We start from the raw sequence: 27,765 nt of genomic DNA on the forward strand, positions 1-27,765 counted from the left end.
TAACTTATGAACTTTTAATCTCGTATCCATTTGTTCGATGAATTTTTAATTTGGTTTTTAATAGGTATTTGAACATTAAAAATGTCTATTAGACATGTTTTTCTTATTTTGTATATATATATGTACACACATTTACTTCACGTAAATAATAGAAACAAGATATAAAGTTAGACATAAAACTCAATTTTATAATATTTAATATCAATAAATTTTTATTATATATATATATATATATATATATTTTAACGTGCAAACTTGGTTAGTTGGTGAGGAAACATACCAAAACACTTCTTGGCTTCATGTTCTTGAGATCCAATAGAGATGTTCATGGGTTGGGTTGGGTTGAAAGACTTTTTAGACCCAATCCAATTGTTCGAGTTGTAAATTTTTTCAACTCAAATAATCCTTATTAAAAAATGAACTTAACCCAAGCCAACCATGAAATATTTGGGTTGGGTTGGTTCGAGTTAATCGGATCATTTATTTAAAATTTTGTTTTAAAAAGTAGCAAAACATAAATATGTAAAAATCTAATTTAATTATTTTCATATATTGAATTAAGATTAACAACTCAATTTCAATTTATATAGTGATTTTTTTTTCTAAGTGCGAAGAAACTACTTTTAAGAGTTGTTGAAGAATAAATTATTAAAAAAATATTAGAAATAAATAAAATTAAAATCAATATATGTATAAATAATTGTGTTATAAGTAATAAAAAATATATTTTAAAGTTAATAATAAATTCGGATTGGTTTTGGTTATATTAGATGAACCCATGAACTAACCCAACCCATAAAATTTTCATTTATTTGAACCCAACCCAATCCAAATGAGTTGATAACTCAACCCAAACCGCATGCATTGGGTTGGGTTGATCAATTTTTTCGGGTCATCGGATTTTTTGAACACCCCTAAGTTCTAATCTTCGGTGAAACTTTTCCTTTGCAAAATATATATACATATATATCAATAAATTCTTAACAATAATTCAATACGTTAGGGATCTAGAACTTTGTAGACACTTTTCAATTAGCCTCTTTAACACCATTTCAAATGTGACGAAGATTGTTGATTTTTTTTATAGCTCACCACCTCATCATATTTCTATATCCATTTTAACCCGTAGTTAGCTAGAGAGATGGTTGTTTTGATTTTCATATTAAGGTTAAATCAAAATTAGCCTAAATTTTAGAAATATTATTAGAGTTTGTTATACTTAACTATAGTTAGTTACTATAGTTAGTCTTGGCCAATCTGTTAGTTCTGTTTTGCTCTTGTACTAATGGCTATATATATAGCCATGTCATTTTCTGTACATGATAAATTAACACATAAGTATTTTTATTATCTCAAGTCTAATATGGTATGAGATGTAAACTTTCGATTTTGTACTTATTTTCTTCTTCTCGTGTTCTTCTTCATGGATCCACTTCTGGAGGTTTTTGAAAATTCTTTAAACCCTACTGATCCTATTGTCAATGCTCGACTGCTTGCGTCGCCTGTCCTTAAACAATATAAAATTTCATATTTTCTTCACCTTTCTGATGACACCAATATTGTTTTGGTCTCGAATCTACTTATCGAAACCAATTATACTTCCTGGAGTCAGTCTATGATTATTGATCTCATGGTCAAGAACAAGCTCGGATTTGTGGATGGAACCATACTGTGACTGACTGGAGCTTTATCAAGTTCTTGGATAATTTGTAATGGCAGCATCACAACGTGGATTTTCAAATTGTTGTCTAAAGAAATTTCGGCGAGCATCAATTTCTCTGATTTTGCCAGAGAAATTTGGATCGATCTTCAAGAACGATATCAACATAACAATCGTCCACGCATTTTTCAACTTCGTAAAGAGCTATCGAATTTATCTCAAGAACAATCCTCTGTTTCTGCTTATTATTCTAAATTGAAAGGCTTATGGAATGAATTGGTTTCCTATCGGCCGATGTGTTCTTGTGGACACTGCACTTATGTAGGTGTTAAGGATCTTGCCAACTATTTTCAGACAGAATATGTCATGACCTTTCTCATAGGTCTCAATAATTCTTTTAGTCAAATTAGGGCTCAATTGTTGTTAATGGAGCTAGAACCGACTATCGATCATGCTTTCTCCCTTGTTGTTCAAGAAGTTGAATAATGTATCATTCCGCCTTCATAGTTGACATCCCCTGTTTCTTCCATCACGACCTTGCTTGTTAAAAATTATTTTGGTAATTCTTCTGGTAATTCTTCTCATACTTCATCTTTTAACATTCCGAAGAAGAAAGATAAACCTATCTGCACTAATTGCGGTATTCATGGTCACACAACTGATCGATGTTACAAGTTTCACAAATATCCACCTAGTCATCGCCTTCATCAAAAGTCTGTGACCAAATATGAATCTCCTGTTGATTCTCTATCTATGTTAACTACTGAACAATGTCAGGGACTCTTATCTTTACTTCAAAATCATCTCGCTAAAGCTAAGATTGATTCTGATACTTTTACCAACACTTCTCATGTTGTGGGTATTTTCCCAATTCTCGCCACTTCTGATTTCAAATATGATTCTTGGATTTTGGACTCGAGAGCTGCTGCTCATATTTGTTCTACACGGAATATGTTTGTTTCATTTACTAATGTGGATGGTGCTATTGTCTCTTTACCAAATCAGTCTAAGGTCAAGGTTCATTCTATAGAACTATTTAGTTGTCTCCTGATCCCTTCATAATGTTCTTTTTATTCCTGATTTTTACTTCAATCTGGTCTTTATGAGTGCTCTTACTAACATTTGCCTATTGTTATGAAATTTATTGAGAATTTGTGCATTCTCCAGGACAAATTGTCTTTGAAGACGATTGGCAAGGCCAATCTTTCACAAGGACTTTATTTGCTCTCAGTTGATCAACAAATTCATTCTGTGGTTAAGGAAGATATTGTTATTTGTCTATAGCTTCTTGCTTGATTTTTGCTTGACATGACAGGTATGGTCACCTTTCTTCTAAACATCTGAATACTTTAAAAGAATTGTTACATATTATATCTTTTAGACATTCTCTTAATACATGTTTAGTATGTTCTTTAGCAAAATAAAAATGATTATCCTTTCAATGTAATCATCATTTAGCCAATAACATGTTTGATTTAGTACATTGTGACACTTGGGGACCATATCCTACCTCTACTCATGTTAGCTATCGTTCTTTCTTGACTATTGTTGATGATTATTTCAGATATACATGGATTTTTTTATAAGACATAAATCTAATACTTTAAAGATCGTTCCTGAATTCTTTGCACTTGTCCAGACTCAATATGCAACTAAGATTAAGTCATTTAGATCTGATAATGTTTTAGAATTGTCCTTTAGTTAATCCTTTAGGCATAAATCTCATCAGTTTTCATGTGTGGGCCATCCAAAACAAAATTCTATGGTTGAGCAAAAACATCGGCATCTTTTGAATATTGCAAGGGTGTTTCAATCTCGTGTTCCAATTCAGTTTTGGGGGGAATGTTTGTTGACTGCTGCCTTTTCGATCAACCAGACTCCTTCCCCTATTTTGAATTGGCACACTCCTTATTATAAGTTATATAATTCTCATCTTGATTACTTTAGACTTCAGGTTTTTGGTTCTCTATGTTTTGCTTCAACTTTACACTCACAGCAATCCAAGTTTCATCGTCGGACTATTCCATTCGTTTTTGTTGGCTATCCCCCTGGCATGAAAGCATATCGTTTATATGACATAGAAAACAAAAAGTTCTTTATATCAAGAGATGTTGTATTTCATGAATCAGTGTTTCCATTTCATGAGATCATTCAACAAGATCATACTGTGAATTTGTTTCCAGACCTTGTGCTACGAACATCTTTTGGGTTTTCTACAACTTGAGCTGATAGTTCTCCTACTGTTTTGGAGAATCAAGTTCATGAAATGTAGGATCTCGATGCCATAGCTCTTGTCGTCCCTACTGATTCTCTTATGTCTACTGATGAACATGTTTCTGCTTCTAATGTTGGAATTTATAGTCAAGATAAAAATATAACAAATTCCTCTGTTTTAGCACAACATCCAGCTGAGGTTGTTAACACTACTAATCCAAGTGAGAATGTTGTAGTACCTCATCGTTGTACCTGGCAAGTTAAACCACCTTCATACCTGAAAGATTTCCTTTGCAATCTATTACAATCTCAGTCTTTACAACCTTCTAAATCCAAATTCTCTTTACACAAATATTTGGATTATATGAAGCTTTCTCCCTCTTGTAAAAACTTTACTTTAACTATTTCCTCAACATTTGAGCCTGATTTTTACCATTAAGTTGCTCCTTGTGAACATTGGCATTTTTCTATGAAGGATGAGTTGAACGCTACGGAGGCAAACAATACTTGGTCCATTGTTCCATTGCCTCATGGAAAACATCCCATTGGTTGCAAATGGGTTTATAAGGTGAAGTTCAAAGTTGATGGTACAATTGAACGATATAAAGATCATTTGTAGTTAAGGGATATACAAAACAAGAAGGTCTTGATTATGTAGATACTTTCTATCCTGTTGCCAAACTTGTAACCGTCAAAGTGTTATTAATAGTGGTTGCTTCCTTGAATTGGAGTCTAGTACAGTTAGATGTGAATAACGCATTTTTGCACGGTGATCTCATTGAAGATGTTTACATGGATTTACGTATGTGTTACATGCATGAACATGTCATGCCTCATGGGGAGAAATTAGTATGCAAACTGAAGAATCCTGTGAAGGGTCCGCAGCGGAAGCGGATCGTCCCAATTCCTAAAATTTCATATAATACAGAATTTTTACAGTAAACATACATTGTGCATCTAAAATTTACAGCATGAATTGACTTAATTAAAGAGAAGAAAATAGAAGGGTTCAGAACCTTTACCTTTGAAGAACAGTCTTCAATGGAATCCCTCGAACTTATGACACCACCAAGAATGGCAACCTTTGTATTCTTTGGATGAGAATCCAGGAAGAATATAGCTCTGACTATTTTGGATGAGAGGGAATTGAAAAAGACGAAAGGAAAGGAAAAAGAAGATCTTTCAAGCTGAGACCTCTCTATAATTTATGTATATTTTCACACACACAAAAAAAGAGAAAAAACAACCACCTCTTTGAAAATGCCCACCATCGTATTATTGAGAAAAAATAGGGGAAGGAAGTTATTTTCCTCCCATCAAAAAAAAAAAAAACAATATATGTGTGTGTATATATATATATATTTAACCATATGTTATCTCATATATAACATGCAACATATGGTTCAATATTGCATCATATATAATATAACCTATAGTTTTAATTCTCTCATCAAAGACATTTAATATAAATCCCATTTACATTAAGTTTAACTATGTGAATCAAATTCATATAATTAATATTTGAATCATATTCAAATATTCATTGCCTCTCAAATAAACTTTAATATTATAATGTCCCAAATACATTATAGTAATTATATCATATATAATTAGAATTAATTATATCACATATATTTAATTAAGTCCCTCAATTAATTTGACTAATTCAAATTAATCCAAAAACTAATTCTCATTAATTCTTGTTAAGCTATAGAGGGGGCCTCATGGACATGTAGCTTGAAGCTCTAACGATACGTGAATAATTAATTAAACTCTTTAATTAAATTCCGTTAATTATAAAAAACTCTACTAAAGATTAACAACTGCACTCTTCGCGCTACATATATATTTATGTGTCTATTGAATATAACCAATCAACAGTACGTTGACCCTTCACAAATTGCTCGTAAGTATAGTCGGGCCAAAATTATCGTTTTGTCCTTATAATTACATCTAACTCCTTAAGTACCACTGATCCCTTTAATGAACAATAAATCACGGTCCAACTATGACCGAACCCCTCTCCGGCCAGAAGACAATGTGGCGCCACATTGTTCAAGCCATGGAATCAGCCCTTGAGAGAGCATTTTATCTACTTACTCCGACATTGAGGGAGGAATGAATTCCTTCTTGGGTAGCTATGTTCCCAACTCCCCAATCAGACGAATCCCCAAAATGGTATGCTTATTGAGTCGGCGATCTGGCCACTTTCACTCATACAAATCAAATGACCGCCCTCGTGGGCAAGAGTTCACAACTTACTCAGGATTTAGGTCATATTACTATGGTCATCCTGGTGAAATGTATGCCTCTTTATGAACAACGTTATATAATGAGACTAAACATTTCGTGGTTCGGTCTTATACAAACTCCTTTGTATAGAATATCCCCGCTCACAAGTCTCCACATGAATAATTAGGATCAGATTATTTGTAGCACTTTACAACAATTGTAACATCTACAAAGTGGGTCATACTCGTAGTGTCACCAGGATAAGGTATTCGGCCTTATTCATCTACTACAGACCATTTAGGTTATCACTTAAATATGATCCACCCGTATGTCTCTACATACATGCTTAAGTTACAAGATAACCTTGGATATTAGTTTATTAGTTTGTGGTTAATGCAACTAATTTTGAAATAAAACATCACATATTTTATTACATAAATAAAATGTTTGTACAATACAATTACAAACTATAGAACCCTATGAGATTTAGGGCATCAACCCCAACAATCTCTCACTTGACCTAAAGCTAGTGGAGTGTACAATGTAAAAATAAAACAAAAATATAAAGTACACAAATCAATAAACTATGGCACAACACGTCCAATTCAAGTCTCCCACTTACCCTAGTTTAAACATGGCTTGTCCCATAGACCTATACTCTGCAGGTAACCCTTAAACAATTTAACCGTGAGGGCCTTTGTAAATAGATCAACAACGTTGTCCTCTGAAGCTATCTGGGTGACGATCACATCCCCTCGATGCAAATCTCTCAGATGAGATGATACTTCTGCTTTATGTATTTCCCATGCTTGTGACTCCTAGGCTCTCAGGAATTAGCCACAATACCACTATTATCACAATAAAGTGTGATGGGCTTTGACATGTCTAGAACGATTTCTAGATCAGTAAAAAAAAATTCCGAACCAAACAACTTCCTTAGTAGCTTCACAAGCCGCAACATTCTTAACCTCCATAGTGAAGTCAGTAATGCACCCTTGCTTGGTACTCCTCTAGACTACTGCTCCTCCGTTAAGAGTGAACACTGATCCTGACATGGATTTCCTAGAATCCTTATCAGTCTGAAAATTAGAGTTTGTGTATCCTGTAAGGATTAGATCCTTAGAACCATACACGAGCATGTAGTTCCTTGTTCTCTATAGATACTTGAGGATATTCTTAACGACAGTCCAGTAGATTAGACTGATATCTGCTGACTATCCCTACCGCATAGCAGATATTATGTCTCGTACATAACATTGCATACATCAGGCTACCAACAGTCGATGCATAGGGATCCGTCTCATTTCCTCAACCTCTTGAGGTATCTTAGGACACTGTTCCTTAAATAATATTACTCCATGCCTGAAAGGTAGTAAGCCTCTCTTGGAGTTCTGCATCGAATATTTGACAAGCATCTTGTCAATGTAAGATACTTGAGACAAAGTTGACGTTTTGTTCTTTCGATCTCTAAAGATCTGAATAGAACAAATTGAGTCCCTCCCAAATCTTTCATTTGGAATTGTGTCGCTAGCCAGTTCTTAACTTCAGTCAGTAGACCTACATCATCCCCAATAAGTAGGATATTGTCTACATATAACACTAGAAAAACTACCGAACTGTTGATAATCCTCTTGTATACACAAGGCTCCTCAACATTTTGATAAAAACCATAATATTTGATCGTAGTATCAAACCTTATGTTCCAAGATCGAGAAACTTGTTTCAGTCCATAAATGGACTGATTAAGTCTGCAAACCTTTTGCTCTTGACCTTAGGTTATGAATCCCTCGGGCTGCTTCATATAAATGGTCTCATCAAGATTATCATTCAGAAATGCAATCTTGACGTCCATTTGCCAAATCTCATAGTCATAATATGAGGCAATGGAAAGGAGGATGCTGATAGACTTTAACATGACAACAGGTGAGAAAGTCTCCTCATAGTTGACTCCTTCAACTTGGGTATAACCCTTTGCCACTAGTCTAGCCTTGAAGGTTTGCACCTTCCAATTAGCACCCCGTTTTCTCTTGTAAATTTATTTGCAACCTATAGGTTTAACCCCATCAAGTAGATTTACAAGATCTCAAATCGGATTAAAGTACATCGACTCTATTTCAAGATCCATAGCTTTGATCTATTCATCTTTGTCAACATCTTTCATTGCCTTTTTGTAAGACAATGGATCCTCAACATCCCTGTCAACTACCATAGCTAAGATTTTTGTTAAACCCATGTAATGGATAGGTGGGTTCACAACCCTTCCACTGCGACGAGGCTCCCTCAACACTTAAGGTGGATTTGACCTAATAGATGATTCAACTTCAACAACTCTTGTTGAGGTGTTGGATTCTTCAACAATTCTTATTAAAGGTTCAGTAGATTCCTCGGAAAGTTCATTTAACACAACCTTACTGTGGGGCTTGTGCTCCCTTATGTGGTCTTCTTCTAGAAAAGTAGCGTTGTCGACACAAATACTTTATTTTATTTAGGGTCGAAGAAATAACCACCTCTCATTCCTTTGGGGTAGCCTACAAATATGCACAATTTTGAACGATTCTAGTTTCTTATTGCCTCAAGCACATGTGTTGGGTAACCACAAATTTTGAAATGACGTAAACTAGTTTGACGACCATTTCATAACTCGAAAGGTGTTCTCGTAATGCTTTTGGATGGAACACAATTAAAAATATACGCTGCAGTCTATACTGCAAAACCCCAAAACGAATCAAGTGAGGAAGCTGTTGGATTTTATGTTCTAAAATTCGTGGTTTTGTAAAATAATAAACTTATTCTGTAAATCAATAAAGTTGTTATAGAAGTGTGGATTCAATAAAGTTGTTATTGAATATATGAATTACTTATTTCGTTTCAGAAATAAATCCAATAAACTAAAAGATCTATGACATTACATGAGTACTTGGACTTTATGTGGAGACATAAGAGTGGATCAGGTTCGAGTAAATAGTCGAAATGATCTATAGTATATGAATAAGGTTTGATACTTTATTCTAGTAACACTATCGGATGCGGCTCACTCTGTAGTTGTTACAAGAAGTTATAAAGTATTACAAACAAAGTGATTCTGATTCGTTTATGTGGTGACATGAGGAGTGAGGGCATCCCGTGCAATGAGCTTTCATAAGATCAAACTAAAAAAATAAAGTCATTCTTACTTTATAACGTTATTTACTGTTTAAAACTGACTATTTCATAACGATGACCTAGGTAACTTAACCTTATTTCTGAACTAACTATAAACTCCTGTTTATTCGGATTATCCTTAAATTTGCATAGGTGAGGGTTGGCTCAATAACGCGGGCTCAATAAGCCTCCCATTTCAGAGTAAAACATGGTAGATAGGTGGGAACATAGGGTACAAGAAGGAATTCACTCCTACCCGTTTTCAGGGATAGTAGAGAGGTTGTTCTCTTAAGTGCTGACTCCAGGTCTTGAACAAGGGGCCCCACCCTTTCATTGGCTTAAAAGGGGCTTGGTTTGATGGTCGGATTACAAACCAATTATTCATTAGAGGATTAGTGGAATTTAAGAAACAAGAGGTAATCTCGGGGGTAAAACAGCCATTTGACCCAGTCGTTATTACGAATAACCTGTGAAGGGTTAACTTACTAATTGTGGTTATATCGAGTAGACACAATATATCTACAGTAAGGGAAGTGCAACGACTGGGCTTTAGTGAAGTGACCCGGTAGGTAATGACTGAGGGTTAATTCGGTTTAAAGAGTTTAGCCAATTGATCTCAGATCGTTAGAGCCCATGATCTATAGGTCCATTAGGTCCCCCTACTAACTCACAAACGGAATAAGCCTTAGAATAGCGTGATAAGTTAATTTGAATCGTTAAATTCGAATTAAGGGAATTAGTAATTATATGTGATATAATTACACGTTTAATTATGGAATTAAACGAAATTAGAGAATCAATTAATATTTAAATATGATTTCAATATTAATTTCATGAATAGAGATTTGTGGTCGTGGAATTAATAGAATTAATTAAGATCAATTTTTAAATTTAATTTTTGGAAAATTAAATTAAAATTGAATTTTGACAAAATTCAAATTAAATTGATTTGTCATTTTAGAATTTCAATTTAAATTTGATTAAAAATTGAAATTTAATTCAATTTTTGGAAAATCTCAAATGTGGGATTTTTCCACTAATAAGCAATTACTTTACTCATGATTCCACTCCTAAATTACAGCTCAAATTGAAGTTGGAGCTGGAATTACTTCAGGCAATGAGTTCTTGCATGAAGTTTGAGTATAAATCACTCAGATTTAAGTGGAAATGGTCATACAATTGATAGTATATTGCTGAAGATGGTTGAAGGTTGAAGAAGGTCTTCAACTGTGATGCACCAGTGAACTTCTCCTCTTTTCCCCTAAATTCCAGCTTGTTTTGAGTCCTACAACTCAATCTAAGGCTCCTAGAGGATAGAAGGGAAGCTCTAGTGGCAGTTCACATCCAGAAGAAGGGAGAATTGCAGTTGTATTTCGAGTTTGAAGTAGATTTTCAAAGGTATGTTTGAAACCCCATTGTTATTTAATGAGCATGCTTATTTTTTAGCCAAAATTAATGAACTAGAATGCTTTATGATCCTATTTTCTTTCGTTGTGTATTTTTTTAAAACTAACAATTGATATCAGAGCATCATTGAAGCATTCAATTCGAGTTAACTTTGGCTTGGTGAGTGTTTTTCATAAGTTGTATGAAAATGGTGAACTGATATGGTGTTTTTGATTTTTGACATTAAATTCTCTTCAATTATGTTGTACTTCTTGTAATTGGCTCTTGATTGATGGGCTTTAATGTGTGTTTAAGAGTCTGTAATTCGATTGGAGTCATTAGAGTTGAAATTAGGATGTAATTGAAGAAAGAAGCAGCAGAGGTCAGCAGCAGAAAACTAAAGTTTCAGCCACTACCTCACAGCGTTGTGATGCTATGCTTGGAGTGTCACGACGTTGTTCATGTTCCAACCAGAATCGTGAATAACATCCTCTGGTGTTGTTATGCTGGGATTCAAGGAATCCCTGTGAAGGGAAACCTTAAACGGAAGCGGGATCATCCCAAATCCCATTTTTACACCAAACTAAATTTTACAGAAAAGAAAAACAGTTTATGCGTTTACAAAATTACAACATGCTCATTAACAAAAAAACTTAGGGTTTCAGAAAACCCTTACCTTTGAAGATTATCTTCGATTGAAAACCTTCGAACTGGAATTGGGCACTACCATGAAGGAGTCCTTGGTATTCTCAGGCTGAGAACCCAGGAGATGTGATCTCTGGTGATTTTGGTGAAGGAATTAAGGAGATTGAGAGGAAGGAAGAGATGAGAGCAATCAAATTTTTCTTTTTCTCAGAGAAGTCAAATAATTGTTATATGTTCTATCAGGATGATGAAGAAGATATCATCAACATCTGCCAACCTCCACAATTCTACGTGGATGGAGAGAAAAGTGAGGAAGGAAGTTAATTCCCTCTCATTAATTCAAATTAATAAGAAAAATAATTTAAATTAATATAATATAATTATATATATAATAATTAATTTATTATATATATAATTATATGTTATATCATATATAACATATAACCTATAGTTTCAATATTGTATCATATACAATATAACCTATAGTTTCTTTTCTCTCACAAATGCTATTTAATATAAATCACATTCACGTTAAATTCAATTATATGAATCCAATTCTCATAATTAATATTTGAATCATATTCAAATATTTATTTCCTCTCATAAATGGTATTTAATATAAATCACATTTACATTAAATTCAATTATATGAATCCAATTCACACAATTAATCTTTGAATCATATTCAAATATTTATTTCCTCTCATAAATAATATAATGTATCAAATACATCATAACATCATAATTTTCTCAATTAATTTGAACAGTTCAAACTAATCCAAAAAATTATTATTATTTAGTCTTTTTGGGCTATTAAGGGGATCTCATGGACCTGTAGCTTGAAGCTCCAACAGTAAGTGAATAATTAATCAAACTCTTTAATTAAATTACTCACCATCCGTTAACTGTCGGGAACTCCACTAAAGACCGACAATTGCACTCTTCAAACCACAAATATATTTCTGTGTCCATTGGATATAACCAATCAACAATAAGATGACCCTTCACAAATTGCTTGTAAGTACAGTTGGACCAAAATTACCATTTTGCCCCTATAGTTACATCTAATTCCTTAAGTACCACTATTCCTCTAATGAACAATAGATCATAGTCAAACTATGACTAAATCGCTCTCGAGCCAGGAGAGGGTGTGACACCATATTCTTCAAGCCCCAGAATCAGCCCTCAAAGAAGTAATTTATCTACTTATCTCGACCTTGGGGAAGGAGTGAATTCCTTCTTGTATAATAGGTTCCCAGTTCCTCAATCAGACGAATCCCCAAAATGGTAGGCTACTAGGCTTATTAAGTCGGTGATCTGGCCACTCTCACCATTGATAACTTGTAGAAATACAAGTTATTTACGCTGCCTTATTCAGATATTGCGGCCAAAAGAGAAGGAATATGCGTCGATTGTATGAAAATTAGCTCAGGAATACAATAAATATAAATTATCGCAATTACGCCCACTAACATCATTAAGATGGTAGAAGAGGATATTTCTACTACTGTTTTGCAGGAAACCAAGTCACTGCTTGCAATCAAAGCACAACGAGAAACTGAACAACGCATCTCTGTTACCTTGCACCCGTCAATCAACAATAAAGAGACGATTAACGCAATGACGGCACAATATGACAGTCGATCTCAAGCTGAATTTCAACCGCATGCAGTAATAAAAACAACACCGCATGCGAGCAACCGATCGAAAGATGCAGATGAGCAACGCAAATGCAGAGAATCGTGACACCTGTACAACTAACTGTTGTGCAGATTTGACGGTCTGATTGCATAACAGAAGGAATATTTATTCCTCCATCTTCGGAATTTCCATAACAAGAAGTGGGGTTCACAAGCCAAGAGTTAAAGTTTTTCACCTATAAATACCCCCCTAGAATTCAGAGAAGATATACTTGATACGAGGGCTAATTGATGCTAGATCATTGAGAGAGAGACTGAGTTGAGTACTGATCGGAAGTAATCTGGGAAGAGAAGAGACAAAGTCAAGAGGTGAGTCTCAGTGCGATTCTACTAGATCCCCACTGTGAAGCTCTGTGCTTCTTGAGAGGGAAACTCAGCCTTCCGCACGATCCATCCACGCCGGCAAGCAAATCTCCATCTAAATCGGCGCTAAGACGTTGGCATTTATTTTTATTTCTTTCTAACTCTATTTCATCCATTGTATTGCATTCTCTTAATCTCTTCATTCACAAATCATGTATCAGACGTTAAATAGTGTTATTGAATGTCTCGATCACTTTCATTTCCACTTTTCTGTCTATTTTCGCTCCTCCATTAATCGATTTCTCCATGAAGTTTTCTTAATACCTTGGTAATTAATATGGATTAAACGAGTAACTTAATTTGTGCTAAAGAGATAAATGCGTTTAGTTAAGGCATGCTAGACGGCATCTTCACCTGTGAGAGCAGAAGTAAAGATGTCATTCTGATCTGTCGAGAGAAGGTTAGAAGAATGTGTTAAATAAAGCAAGTAGTACTTCCAGAGATGGAAGCAACCTTGCGTTCATTACGTTCGTCCCTGTTTCACCACAGAGATGTGAGAATGCAGTCGATCACCGAGAGATGTACGCCAAGGGAAAAGCAGAACCGTACTTATAGCTTGAACGCAATTAAGAAACTTGCGATGTTTGTATTAATTATCTTCTCTGTTTCTACTTCACACATAAGACTTGCCACCGCATTACACGATCTTTGCATAATCTTCACAGCCAGCCTTGACCTCAGTAACTTGTATCATGAAACCTGTATCTTGTATCATCTTAACTTAGATTTACTTTAACGCAATTTATGTTATTATCGCATTTTTACTACTTTACTTTACTTTATCGCTTGTTTAATTACTTGTATACAAATTCTTTTATAAATTGAAAAACCCTTGGTCGCATATATCACAAACATAACACAATAACCTCAAACAGTCCCTGTGTTCGACCTCGGATCACACCGAGAAACTTGTGGTGAAATTATACTTGGTTTCAACGCAAGGAAACTTGTGACAACGCACAACATACTACAAAATCATTCATTAATAACGCATATCTAGAAGTAGTATCATGTATCATCGCATAAAATCTATGTCATCAAGCTTATGGCATGGACTTGCATCATGCTTAAACATACGCGTTACAACTATACAAATCAAAGGACCGCCCTCATGGGCAGGAGTTCACAACTCACTCAGAATTCAGGTCATGTTACCTATGGTCATCCTAGTGAAATGTAAGTCTCTAGTATGAACGGCATTATATAATGAAACTAGACATTTCGTGGTCCGGTCTTATACAAACTTCTTTGTATTGAATATCCCCACTCACATGTCTATACATGAATGATCAGGATTAGATCATTTGTAGCACTTTACAACAATTGTAACACCTACAAAGCGGTTCATACTCGTATTGTCACCAGGATAATATACCCAATCTTATCCATCTACTACAAACCATTTAGGTTATCACTTAAACATGATCCACTCGTATGTCTTTACATACATGTTTAAACTACAAGATAACCTGGATGTTAGTTTATTGGTTTGTGGTTAATGCAACTGAAAAAGGAATAAAATATCATATATTGTATAAAAAAAAAAAAACAATGATTTTGTACAAAACATTTACAAACCATAGGACCCTACAAGATTTAGGACATCAACCCCAACAGGGATGCAGCGTTGCGACACTGTTCATCCCAATCTAGCATGCACGCACGAGCCCAAACTGATGGTCCAAGTGAACCGGTCCAGCCGGTTCAGGTCAAGGTGGTCTGGTTCGACCTGGTTAAGCCTGATTTAGCCCCTTTTTTTAGCATTGGAGGTCCGATTCGAGAGGTTCAGGTTTGATTCGGGGAGACTCGAGCAGTTCAAAAGTGTTCTTGAGCTAAATTTTGTTCTTTTATGTTTTTTAGGCATCTGTTTGCTTAAAAATGTCAAAACTAAACCATATTAGATTGTGTTTAATTATTTATGCATGTGATGTATGTTATAATTAAATAAATTTTGAATGTGCATATAGTATGCCATGTAAATTTAAAATCCCACCATAGGAAGCATGTTACATGCATTGAAAGTATGTTATAAGGTGTATGTTTAGGGTTTCAATTGTTTTAATATATGTGATATATTAAATCATGAGATATTTGATATATGTTATGGATGCAAAGCATGTCTAAAGTTTTATAAGTTGTTATAAAATTAAGTTAGACATTAAAATCATAACAAAGATAAGCTGCATACTCACGTAGGTTAACCACTTATTTTAATAGTTAAAAATAGGTTGTTATCTTATAAAACTACCTTCTAAAAAGCACAGACACAGATACGGATACATGATATGTATACGATACGATACGACGATACTTTTATTTCTAAAAAACTAAGATGCGGATACGTTGAAAATACGTATTATACATACATATACATACATACATATATATATATAACGTCTAATTAATTTCTATAATACATATTTTAAGTTAGATTAGAATAGATTTGAGAAGAGAGTGAAAACTTAAAAAAAAATCCAGTAACGTCGAGTGATTGTTGAGTGACTAGAGAAGACGGTAGGAAAGAAGTAAAAGATGAAGATTGAATAATGAAGTTGAAGATGAAGGAGGTGTGAATCATGATTTAAATATTGAGAGAGAAGGGAAGAATGGAGATTTAATTACGTTTCGGTTTTTTTTCTTTAAAAAAAATTATGTTTTATCATTTTTAATTTATTTTGTTTTGGATTGCTCAATTTAAGTGAACTTTTATGTTTGGAAGTAATTTTAAAGGGTTGAGATCACTTTTGTCATTTTCAAAATCACCGTGAAACATGTTAAATTCTTCAAAACTAATTTTGATGATATGAAAATTGCATTTAAAAGTGTAAAATTGAAAATTAAATTAATTTTGAGTTATTAAAATTGTGTTTTCGAGTGATTTTAAAAATGAAAAAAACTTATTTTTAATGATTTTAAAATCACTCCTAAACATGCACTAAAATAAAAGGGTTGTAGGTTGGGTTTTTAAATGGTTGGGCTTAAATTTGAAACAAAAAATTGACCCACGTATCCCCTTCACGTATCTGGAAGTAGATGCTCATATCTGAAAATTTAAAATAAAAATAAAGAAATCAGATACTTCAAATCACGTATCAGACACGTATCTACTACGTATCTGGACGTATACGTATCGTATCCAAATATGGTGTAAGTGTTGAATTAAAACCAATTATGCTGCAGATGATTCAAAATATGGGTCAATTTGGAGGATTACAAGGAGAAGACCCACACACGCATTTGACTAATTTTGTAGACATGTGCAGCGCATTCTCCATGCCTGATGTGAATCAAGAAAGACTTAGGTTATATCTTTTCCCGTACATACTGCAGGATGAAGCAAAGAGGTGGGCTCAGTCATTAGAGCGGAATGAGATTAAAGCATGGGAACAGTTGGTTGATAGGTTCATGAACAGATTCTTCCCTCCAGCCCTCAACGCAAGAAGACGGAGGGATGTGCTGAATTTTGAGCAAAAGGGTTATGAAACCTTAAGCACCACATGGGTGCGATTCCGACAGCTAGTGAAGAGCTGTCCGCATATAGGGATTCCTGATAGTTTTCTGATGGAAACCTTTTATAATGGCTTATACCAATCAACGCAAGCAGTTGTCGATGCCTCCGCAGAAAGAGGATTAATGAACAGATCATATACGGAAGCAAAGAATATCTTGGATCGCATCTCGTGAAATTCTGATGAGTGGATTGATACTGGGCTTGAGGTACGAGGTCTAGAGCAAGAAAGAGTAGAAAGTACCGATGTGTCAACTGATGCGATGAGCGCACTGATCGATCAAATGACCACAATGCCTCACTTCTCCAGACGGTGGCTAACCAACAGAGAACTTTCTCTCAAGGATCAGCGCAAGTTAATGCGGTGACTCACGTAGGCGCAATGAATTACGTTCAATGTGGAGAGGGACATCCAGTAGAAGTCTACCCATGGAATCAACAACCCGTATATTTTGTCTATGATGAATCGTTTGGCAACATCTATAACCCTGGTTGGTGGGATCACCCAACTTCAAGTTGGGACGAGAATCACAACCAGGGGAGCTATAGTTACTATCAGAACAGTTATCAAGGGGATAGAGGCAACCCTCCGGTCTTCATTACTCCGGATTGTAACCCAGGTAATTCTCAAGGTATACCACCCTATGACCAACCGTTCTTATATGTTACCTCTTGCAGCACCTCGACTCTGGAGACATCGTTAAAACATTACATTGAAAAGAGCGAGGCAATGAGACAATCGAAAGCTGACTCCTTTAAAGAATTAGAAGAGCAGATAGATCAGCTTACGAGGGAATTAAAGAAGAAAGTGCCTGGTGGTTAGCTTTCCCCTTTCCATCTTTCTTCTTCTTCCACTTTTTGATGCCAGAAGAAGAAGGTACAGACTTCGTCCCAGAGGTCGAATCTTTGTAGAACTTTTTAGAGGATGAAGCAACATTTGCTTAACCCTTCTGTTCCTTGGTTTTCATCAAGAACTGGAAGGTTTGTAACTTGTTGAGTAAGGTGGTTAGATTATAGTCAATCCTATTCATAATAACATTGCTACGAAACTGTCGGAACTTTCAGGTAATTCTAGAATGAAGCTAACTTGACCGACTTCATCAATGATAGACTCATTCATCTCTACCATGTTGAATTGAACCATCATGTTGAGATGCCCCCTTCTTGCATACGTGTATTAAAGATGTGTTTAAAAGCGTCATGCCTGAGTTGTACAGACGGTTGTCTAAACATTCTCCTCAGGGACTCTATAATCTCATGGGTCATGAGTATAGGCTCCTGTTTCTTGGCCAAGACTTCGGAAAGACTTGCCAAGATGTATGCTTGGGCCTTCTTGTTATATGTTTCTCGAATATTTCGAGCAACATTGAGATCTGGAATAGGAGGACGATCCTTCATTAGGACAAAACGGAGGTCATCGATGATTACGATTATGTTGATCGTGTTTTTTCAAAAAGTGTAATTTTTGCCCGTTAATTTGTCAGTGGCGAGTAAATTAAACATTGCAAAAGTCATATTGAAATAAGTTTGCTGAAACCATACAAATTATTTATATTAGTCTATTTACATCAAATCATCAAAATAACCAATCAATTTTTTTAGTAAAATATTCTAATGTACCCTCAGTGTCATATATTTTGCAATGATGTTTCAGTAAGGCAGGACAAAAGTCATCATAGGGTGATGTCACATCCTCTCTCAGATTTCCCTCTTAACTGGAAGAAGATGTGACGGTAGTAATTACTAGCCTTATCGCCAGCACTTACTCCCTTTACTTACTTACTTAACTCCTTTAGTGCCAACCTGATAAACATTATTGACTTATACAATTAACCCACATCAAGAAAGCTCAACATTAACTTCCATACAATCACATGCTTAACAAACCATAAACACAACGTCTACAGATAAAATATTTACAGTTGGGCCCAAAATGATATTAACAAGTCCCTGACATTTTCTCACTAACATGTCCCTGACACTTCTCACAACAAGTGTACATATATACAATAGTTAACCTAGTTTCTCTTCAACTAGCAGGTCTTGTGTGGCAAGCAGCAGCAGGATCAATCTCGAGGAATCTGACTAGTATCTGGGGAAAGAAAAAAAATATTTAAAAACCGTGAGCTATTCGCCCAGTGAGTGACTACTAGAAATCAGGATAAAACATGCTTTTCATTAATATAAAACATGTAAACATACTGGAAAACATTTCAAGCAATTTCCTTTAAAACATGAACATAGTCATAACATCAAGCTTTTAAGAAGAAAACTCATTAAACATCAATAAACATCATTAAACCTTAGTTGAGAACGAGCATACATCGCTCTAGCTCAACATCTATATCCGGTCAAGAGACCTATACTTCGGCCTCAGGTTGCTGGTATATGGCCTAGGAGACCCACACTTCATCCTCTCATTCAGAACTACCTACGTGCACGTGGAGGTACTTTTTGGATACCTTCTATACCTTCAATATCCGGCTTACTAAACATATCATGCTTCAGAAAAAAAAAATTAAAAAAATAAATAAATAAATAAATAAACATATACATTAATAATCATTCAATCATAGCTCTTAGCATAGCATTTGTAGAAACATAGCTTTTATCTTAAAAATGCATGCTTCATCATAGATACTTAGTTTTTATAATGAATTAACATATAACCTTGACATGCGATAAAACATACACATGCTGGAGAAGAAATGCTATGCAATTCATAAAACTTGGTTGCTTGAAAACGTATAAACTTATCATCAAACATCATTGAAATTGCATGGTCTTTTATGCACAAAACATTGAAAACATTAAGTTTATTTTAGTCACTCACTACTCGTCTAGGCTCTTAACGATTTGTAGGCCTCTCCTAGCTCCTCTTGGCCTGAAGTAACAAAATTCCTTGTTAGATTCCTTAGAATTCTCATCAAGATGCTTCAAATAATTTGCTTATTAGTGGGACCTTTACTAGCAGGTTCATCACTAGCGAAACTAACACTAGCGAGATCATCACCAAGGAGATCATCACTAGCGAGATCTTCACCGACGAGATCATCACTAGTGAGATCCTCTTATGAGTGAGACTTAGCATGAAAATCAGCGAGACTAGGCACAAAACTAGCAAGATTTTTCATTCTTAGCGAGACTTACCATTATTAGAGAGACTTAGCATAAATTTTAGCAAGACTAGGTAGAAAATCAACGAGATTTGAATGACCATCGAGATTTATACAATCCTTATCTCGCTCTCGCTCCCTTGGGTGAGCTACTTACTTGATCTTCCCAACTAGCTATTTGCTTACGTAACAAATTTCTGTTTCAATTTAAAAAATTTATAACTCGAAATCCATAACTCAATTAATGAAACTTCCTTCTACAAACATGTTTATAATTGAGTTATCTATCTTATCTTAAAAGTTTAGCTCCGGAATTGATCTCTACAATTTTTTATCCTTCGAAAATCATATCCTGTCTAGATTACTCGAATTCCAGACCAGCTCCAGTTCTTCTTCGAATTTCACCTGTTTTCCTTCACATTTAGCTCAGGCATCCTTCACAAAAGTTGTTAAGAAATGAGTTAAATTACTAACCTTAAATACTCAGCTCCAAACTCGGTCTCCACAGCTTGTTATCCTTAGAACATCCTACCCTGTCTAGATTACTCAAATTCCAGACTAGCTTTAATTCTTCTTCGAATTTCATCTGTTTCCCTTCACATTTAGCTCAGGAATCCTTTACAAAAGTTGTTAAGAAATGAGTTGACTTACTAACCTCAAATATTCATCTCCACGGCTTGTTATCCTTCGAACATGATACCCTGCCCAAATTACTTGAATTCCAGACCAGATTCAATTCTTCTTTGAATTTCCCCAAGTTTTTCTTTAAATTCTACACCACTCAACCCTAAACCTTCTTCTACTTCTTCTCCAATTTGATGCCTAGTTGAAGTACCCTCACTTGTTTCGGTTTGGAGGGGGAGGTATGTCGGCAGTAAAAATGGGGAAAGAGTGATCCCTCATCCCACTTAAACCTCTCCACCGACTTGCACCTTTTTCTCTTTTCCTTTCTTTTTTTTTTCAAATAATCACAAAATTATTTTATTCCATACTTCCATTCAGCCTTTAGTAACAAAATAATAATAATAATAATAATGATAATAATAATAATAATCATATTATGGTTAATAGTATTCTTCCACCCTTGTTCAACATAAATCCCAAACTCAATATATCTCATAAAAATTTAGAATTTGGCTTACCAAAAGCACTCTCGGCTAAATTCACAAGCCTACCTGAGGCATTTCAACACAACATTTAGAGTTTTCCTTTCTTTTTTTCCTTCATTCTTCAACTTTTCCCTACAATGTAACATTCCTCATAAGTAAACCTACTTAACATTGTAACCACATAGTTAATATACTTAGGTAAGGAAAGTAGGGTTCGGGGTTTACAGGTGATTAGGTGCCCTTTCACTGAAATGAGACAATCTCAACTAATAAACAGAACAACTCCTTGTTACTGTCATTATTAGTCACCATTGTTGGGTCCATAATTTGTTAAACTCGCTCAATAATTCTTGTAAGTGTAACCCCTCATTTTAGGTCCTAGAGTTCTGCCCCAATAAGCCAACTGTAGGGAAAAATCGATTAGGACATGAAACTAAAGTAACCCTATCCATTGCTGGAGTTTGAATAAAACATCATGTAAAAATATCATCCTATATGGGGACACTTAAGGTACCACAAAGCCATGCACGAAAATATCATCCTATATGGGGACACTTAAATTTCTTGGTAGAGGTGTTACGTTTTCATTAATTTAAATACCCCAGCCTAGACAAAACTAGCCTTGGACAAAAGGCCCTTATAGATATATTTGTTACAAAGTTAATTTTTTTTATTAAGATCAATTTAATTCTATTAAACCGATTAAAATATTAAACTTCAATTTCTAATCTCATTAGAAATGTGATCTTAGGTCTATCTGATTCATGTTTTAAATCAATTTTAAAAGTTGATTTGGTTTGCATGCAACTCTGAATTATTGATTTTAATTTCTAATTTCATTTTGTTATAGCAATTATAAACAAATGAAACAAATTAAAACATACATTGAATGCTTTGACATACTTTAGTAAATTATAACATTTATAAAATATCTAAGGTAGTGTCATGCTTCATGCAATTTCATTTCATTACTAACATATATAACATTTATATAAATAGTTAATGAAACAAACTATAGCATACAACCATACATACATTGCACTATATATTATAACAATTATAATATAAATGATGCATGAATATGCTATTTATGCATGCATGCATATATTATAACATTTATATTATATGATGCATGAGCATGCTATAAAATTAAATCATGCATCTAAAATTATTACATTTATAATATGATGCATGAAATTAAGTGCATAACCTATAGTGGGATTTTATACTATATGTCATACATTATGGCATATAATAATAAAATTAGATCATACATCACATGCATAATATAAAAGCAATTAATGGGCAGGGATTGGACACCTATTAAGAGAATTATCTATCACAAGATATTTATCCATCCGGTTCGAAATAGGTGAATTGGGCCTTGAATCGCTCGAACCAGACCAGGAATCGGTTCAGATGAACCCAAACAACTCGAATCGGAGAACCCATGAACCAAACCGGACTAGAAGACCACGAACCACGTGCGAACCGGAGCTGAATCGCGTGAAAACTCCATCTCAAAGCATCGCGACGCCATGCTCTAACGTCGTGACACTAAGAAATTTTCCTTCGTTCACCGCATTGCAACGTCACAACGCTGCTATACAGTCACCACTGTACAATTTCGAACAACTTCAAAACTCCATGGAAAACGCCTCGAATTCTCCAGAAATTGGTCAGGGACATCACAAACGACTCAACAAACAAAAATTACAGACTCTATTGCAAATGTCCTAAAATATGGGCTCTTACAAAACAATTTCATAAAAAAACGATGAATCTATACCCAATCCCAAAAACACCCATTAATGCATACCACATTCAACACATAATTCATCACATGGATTATACTGAATGATTAACCCACCATTACGGTAAAAATTATTCTAAAATTTTGAAAAAAAAAATTGGGTCATAAACGCCGCTCTAATACCAATTGAAGGATCCCTATGAAGGGTATGCAGTGAAAGCGGATCGTCTCAATTCTCAAAATTTCAAAGAATACAAAATTTTTATCGTAAATATACATTATGCATCTAAAATTCGCAACATGCATAGACTTAATTAAAGAGAAGAAAATAGAAGGGTTCAGAACTCTTACCTTTGAAGAACAGTCTTCAATGTAATCCCTCGAACTAATGACACCACCACCACTAGCTACCTTGGTATTGTCTGGATGAGAATCCAAGAGGAATGGGGCTCTAGCTATTTTGGATGAGAGTGAATTGGGGGAGAGGAGAGGAAAAAGAAGATCTTTCAAGCTAAGAGCTCTCTGTAATTTCTTTATATTTTCACACACACACACAAAAAGGAAAAAACAACCACCTTTTTGAAACTGCCCACCATCGTGTTATTTGAGAAAGAATAGGGGAAGGAAGTTATTTTTCTCCCATCAAAAAAATAAAAAACAAAAAATATATATTTAAGCATATGTTATATCATATATAACATGCAACCTATAGTTCAATATTGCATCATATATAATATAACCTATAGTTTTAATTCTCTCATCAAAGGCATTTAATATAAATCTCATTTATATTAAATTTAATTATGTGAATCAAATTCATATAATTAATATTTGAATTATATTCAAATGTTTATTTCCTCTCAAATAAACTTTATATTATAATGTATCAAATACATTATAGTAACTATATCATATATAATTAGAATTAATTATATCACATATAATTAATTAATTCCCTCAATTAATTTGAACAATTCAAATTAATCTAAAAACTGATTCTCATTAATTCCCATTGAGCTATCGAGAGGACCTCATGCACCCGTAGCTTGAAGCTCCAATGGTACGTGAATAATTAATTAAACTCTTTAATTAAATTATTCACCATCTGTTAACTGTTGGACACTCCATTAAAGACTGACAGTTGCACTCTTTGCACTACAGATATATTTTTGTGTCCATTGAATATAACCAATCAACAGTATAATGGCCCTTCATAAATTGCTAGTAAGTACAATTGGATCAAAATTACTGTTTTGCCTCTGTAGTTACATCTAACTCCTTAAGTACCACCGATTCCTCTAATGAACAATAAATCATAATCCAACTATGACCAAACCCCTCTCAGGCCAGGAGAGGGTATAGCACCACATTGTTCAAGCCTCGGAATCAAACTTTAACGGAACAATTTATCTACTTGCCTCGCTATAGGGGAAGGAATGAATTCCTTCTTGTGTAGTTGTGTTCTCAGCTCCCCAATCAGAGAATCCCCAAAATGATAGCCTCAGTGATCTGGCCACTCTCACCCATACAAATCAAAGGACCGCCTTATGGGCATGAGTTCACAACTCATTTAGGATTCAGGTCATGTTACCTATGGTCATTATGGGGAAATGTAAGTCTCTATTATGAATGACGTTATATAATGAGACTAAATATTTTGTGATCCGATCTTATACCAACTTCTTTGTATAGAATATCCTCGCTCACATTCTTTACATGAATGATTAGGATCATATCATTTGTAGCACTTTACAACAATTACAACATCTACAAAGCGGTTCATATTCGTAGTGTTACCAGGATAAGGTGTAACACCCTGAATTTTCATTTTTATATAATTTCAATAATTTTGCTAGTGGATGGAATTTTTGGAATTTTGGAGTTCAAGTGTAAATGCGAGAATTTAGTTTTTGACCTTACAAAATTATTCGATTTAGAAATTTATGGCAGGAATTAATCTCACTTTTTGGGAAATAAAAGAAGTTAATAAAATAAAGTGGAATAAGGAAAGTAATAAAATAAAGTTTAATTTATTTCCTTTTTAAGTTATTATTATTATTATTATTATTTTCTTTTTTATATAAAAACAAAACTTCCTTCTCCTTCTTCCTCCTCACCGTGTGCCCCCCTTTTTCTGGGAAAACCCTAGCCGTCGAAACCAGCAGCCGCCCTTGAGTCCGCCACCGGCCATCCGCACCTCCAGCCAGACGTCAGTTTCGCTAGTCGCTCGCGGAACGCCTCGGTCGCTCGGTGTTTGCAGTTTGAAGCAGTCACTCGTCGACCCCCAATCACCGCCGCCTGCCGCCAAAAACCCACCCCCAGGTTAGCTGTCGCCCCTGCCTCCTCGCGTCGACGGTCTGAGCCACACGCACAAGATCTCTCCCCAATCGTTCGTGGTCGCTGTCGGGGTGCTGCTCATTCGCCCGTGGGTCGCCACTGCTCAAATCGGCGACAACGAACTTGAGTCCCTAGCCACCGTGAAGCCATCGATGCCCAGCCTCGAGTTTTGCAGTCGCCAAGTTCCCAGTCGTCGATAGTGCCAGAACGTTAGAGTTAGTGGTAAGTTATTCGTTGATTTTTTACAATGGGTTTTGGATATCTTGGATGCACATTAAGTTTTGATATTTTTTTGTTGACGATTCAATGTGATCGGAGTTTGGTTTGGAGATTGGGTCGTTCCGAGTCGCCATCAAGCAAGGATTGTGAGCAATTGGTGAGTTTAATTGGGTTCTTAACACCCTTCATTTTGGCGTGTATCTACAGTCAATTTCGTGTCTGAAACTCGACTGTAGTTCGACTTGAACAAACACTTCAAGGTTCGATTTAAGATTCTTTTTAAGCAAGGAAGGAAATAAATTTGTTTGATTGAGCTCAAACTCTAAGGTAAGTAATCTTACTACTGGAATCGCTTTTGTGCCAGGCGATACACTGTAGATTTTAACATTTAGAACCCTACAACAGTTTTTCTTTGAATAATTTTGATTGTTTTGAGGTTGGATGGACTGCTTATGAAGTATATATGAGCATGTGGTAATATATCGGAATATGATTACGTATGAACTCGATTTGGAATTTTATGAGTTATATGAAATGATGATTGAGCATGACCCTTAAATTATGAGTTAAGTAGCATGCATATTGGGGTGCCTTAAAGCTAGATGAGCCTTAGACATTTTCTGATTTATATAGTTATGCGATTTATTATGAGAATATGTAGACTGTATGATATATTACGAAATTCTGAATACTGCATTGTTTACATGACCTAGTGCATGAAAGTGATGTGCTACAGTTGATTCATTTAAAACTAGGTTAAATATGTATGTTGGGGTTAATTAGCATGAGGTTGACGATGAGGAGATTTTAGAGGATTCATGATTAGGTGAATATTATATGTAATATGAAGTTAGATGCAATCTTCTTTCCTTTCCAGACTATGTGACTGCATGAAAGTAATGTACGTCCAAGGGCGCTAGTACATGAAAGAGATGTACTAGGGTTGGTGTGTATGAAAGTGATACATACCTAGAGGGTACTGGGGTGTACGAAAGAGGTACGCATCCCTGCATTTATAGAGAGAATCTGGGGTGTACGAAAGAGGTACATACTCAGTGGGTTATGTGTATATGAAAGAGGTGTATACATAACTAGATGTACGAAAGAGGTACATACTTAGTAGGTTATGTGTATACGAAAGAGGTGTATACTTAACTAGGTGTACGAAAGAGGTACACCTTCGGTGGGTTATGTGTATACGAAAGATGTGTATACGTAGCAATGTGTACGAAAGAGGTACACATTAAATGGGTTTATGTGTATACGAAAGAGGTGTATGCATAACCATGCGTATGTAAGAGATTGTGTTTCCTTCGGGATTCACCAGAGGTTGTGGGTCCTACGGGGCTTATTAGAGTTAGTGAACATACTCAACTACAGTAGGATAGAAATAAGTTTTTTCATGTATATATGTATCCCATGAGGACTAGAGCAGTTTATATATTCCATTAGAGGTAGGCATTTAGAGGACATAGATGCCTAGTCTGACCCCAGTAGTGGGTTACTTACTGAGTATTTTATATTCACCTTTTTTTTTATGTTTATGTTTCAGGTAAGAGTAGGGACGCGCCGGCGAATGACAAACGGAATTCGTGATCAAGCCACCGGGACTAGTTTTATCCTTTCGCTCATGAGATTTAAACTTCTTTTCATGTTTTTCTTAGCTTTTAGTGTTGATGTTTAAACTTACTATTTAGAAACGCTTCCAGATTTATGTATTACCATTTATGACTTATGGGTACCCTATCGTTGTTTTTAATATTTGAAATTAAATGCATAAGTCTTTTAAATTTACCTTATTTAATTAGCATTTATTTCACCACAACAGAGTGTCATTTTAAGTTCCACGCATGCATGTGTTTAGTAACGGCCTAACTTAAGTCCTAGGGAGTCGGGTCGTTACATAAGGTATCCATCTTTATCCATCTACTACAAAACCATTCAGGTTATCACTTAAATATGATCCACTCGTATGTCTCTACATACATGTTCAAGCTACAAGATAGCTTTGGATGTTCGTTTATTGGTTTGTGGTTAATGCAACTAATTTTGAAATAGAACATCACATATTTTATTATATAAATAAAATGTTTGTACAATACAATTAAAAACTATAGGACACTACAAGATTTAGGGCATCAACCTCAACACAAACTTCATAAGTCCATTTATGTGTTGAAGTAAGCTTCTCATCAATGATTTGATAAGTTTTCTTGAGCTTTGTTTTGTCTTGGTTTCAAACAGTCTAAGTGTATTCATTGTTTGTTCAGGGATTTGGTACATCTTTTATTGCTTTACTTGTTTACGTGGATAACATTATCATTACTAATGCTTCTTCTAAGGAGATTGATCAATTGAAATATCATTTGAACGATATGTTTA

The 27,765-nt window shown here is 34.9% G+C and overlaps 1 long non-coding RNA gene across 3 annotated transcripts; it reads left to right on the forward strand.

Annotated features, from left to right (window-relative positions):
• The first annotated feature begins 1,346 nt into the window (after positions 1-1,346).
• LOC120073692 lies at positions 1,347-27,198 on the forward strand. 3 transcript variants are annotated; one of them, XR_005480774.1, is made up of 5 exons: positions 1,347-2,671; positions 2,828-2,975; positions 10,329-10,645; positions 25,031-25,540; positions 26,936-27,198. It is a non-coding gene; the product is annotated as an uncharacterized LOC120073692 (long non-coding RNA). The 3 variants fall into 3 exon arrangements; XR_005480775.1 differs by having other exon boundaries at positions 25,031-25,386; XR_005480773.1 differs by lacking the exon at positions 26,936-27,198 and having other exon boundaries at positions 25,031-26,523.
• The last annotated feature ends 567 nt before the right edge of the window (positions 27,199-27,765 follow it).

The sequence above is a fragment of the Benincasa hispida genome, chromosome 1 (genome assembly GCF_009727055.1).
Source record: "Benincasa hispida cultivar B227 chromosome 1, ASM972705v1, whole genome shotgun sequence".
Taxonomy (NCBI): Eukaryota; Viridiplantae; Streptophyta; class Magnoliopsida; order Cucurbitales; family Cucurbitaceae; genus Benincasa; species Benincasa hispida.